This window comes from Tupaia chinensis, unplaced genomic scaffold, assembly GCF_000334495.1.
Source record: "Tupaia chinensis unplaced genomic scaffold, TupChi_1.0 Scaffold000573_1, whole genome shotgun sequence".
NCBI lineage: Eukaryota > Metazoa > Chordata > Mammalia > Scandentia > Tupaiidae > Tupaia > Tupaia belangeri.
The window spans coordinates 2,148,711-2,150,520 of record NW_006160087.1 but is presented as its reverse complement, the minus strand read 5'-3'; positions in this window follow the sequence as shown (position 1 = coordinate 2,150,520).

The following is a 1,810-nucleotide window of genomic DNA, read 5'->3' as shown; positions in this document are numbered from 1 at the left end:
CCCAAGGACTGCCTGGGAGGCCAGAGAGGCCCTGGCAGCCGGACCCCGCCCTCGCAGGAAGAGGAGGCTCCCCATGGGTCTTGCTCTGCCGTTCGCAGCTCCTTTCCTACCAGCCGGGAAGAAATACGTGGAAGGAGAGTGCATGTGGGCGCCTGGGCATCCGACTTGCCTGCCCTGAGAACGGCGGAGGCTGCAGGGGCCGCATGCCCGTCTGTGTCGCGGGTACAGGGTGAGTGCTGGTGGGTGTGGTGAGGACAAGAGCCGAGGCTTGGAGCCAAACAGTCCTAGGCTCGACCCCTCCCTTCTGCACATCCTTGGGCAGATCACTGCCTCTCTGAGCCTGTTTCCTCGTCTGGCACTATCTGAGTGGAGTGGTGGAGAGTGCAGGAGACGCTGGCCGTGTGGAAAGGAAAATGCAGCCCCTGGCACGCGGTGCGCATCTATAAATGTTGCAGTGGGCGTTCTTGGCACGCGGAAGGCCCTGTTCTCCACGACCCCCTCTGCACAGGAGTGGGCGCCTGTGGGCATGAATCTTGTTGGCGGGCCTGACCCACTTCTGGGTTCTTGGGCCAGGACTGGGAGCACCGTGCGCGAGCCTGCACGTGCCAGGTGTCACCGCGTGTGTGTTTGCGAGGGGGCCCGGCGTGCGCACACACAGGCGCTGTGTGCGCGCGTGCCAGAGGCCGCCCCATCCCAGGAATTCCTGGCACATGCGTGCTGGCAGGTACCAGAGTGGATTCCTGCACTGATTCGGGAGGCCCCTCTGTTCTCGGTTACTATGGAAACTGTGAGGCAATCCCCAGCCTCCGGAGCGCCTGAGGTGCCAACAGTGAGAGCTGCCCGGTCTTCCCCCGCCTCTGGGGCAGAGCTCTGGGCTCTGGCTCTGGCTCCCCTGGGCCCTGTGAGTGTCCCTTGCCTCCAGCGCAGCCCCACAGAAAGAGCTGAGGCTCAGACCACGGGCCCTGGTCCCCTGGGCAGGAGTCTCCTTTATGTCCCCACGTCCTCCGCCGCGGAGTGGGAGACCAGCGGCTCAGGCCGGGCCTGGAGCTGGACGCGAACACCTCTCTCTGGGGCACTGCCCTCTGGGCTGTGTGGTGTGCACCTGGAGTTCTGAGGAGTCACAGAGCCCTGCCCCCACAGGGCCCACAGGGCACATGCAGCCCTTGACAGCAGACACTTCACAGCGAGCTGCAGCTTGGGAGGGCTCAGGGGTGGGGGCCTGCTGTCACCACGCCCCACCCCCCACGCCCCACCCCCAGGCCCAGCTGCGTCCAGCTGCATCCCTCCGCCCAGAGCCAGACCACGTGGGCGCTGCATCCCAGCCGCTGTGCTAGGTAGGAGGAGCAGGCCAGAGGAGGGCACCTGGGGCCCTGGCTCAAGGAGACAGCTCCCAGCTGTGACCCCAGGGCAGAGCTGGGCCCTTGTAAGGCTTAGGGGAGTGGGCCCAGTTTAAGAAGAGCTGGGGTTTTTTTCTTATTTTTTAACAGGTTTATTCCATGAGCAAGAAAGACAGAGAAAGCACCTCCCTGCCATCCCCCCGAATCCTTTGCCGGCCCGGCCCGTGCACACGTGTGTGAACCAGGAACCTCCCTGCGTGGGTCACCTCGTGGAGCACAGTTAGCTGCCCCCCCACCATCTGGCCCCAGGAACAACTTTCTTTTTAAAATATTGACTCAAGGGACCAGCAGTTAGCGTAATGGCTGTCGCTGGACTCCCATGTAGTCCACTGCAGTTTGCGTCCTGGACCTGGTGGCTTAAAACTCACACCGGGCGCGTGTGTGTGCGTGCCCAAGATCCCGAGAGGAGAATG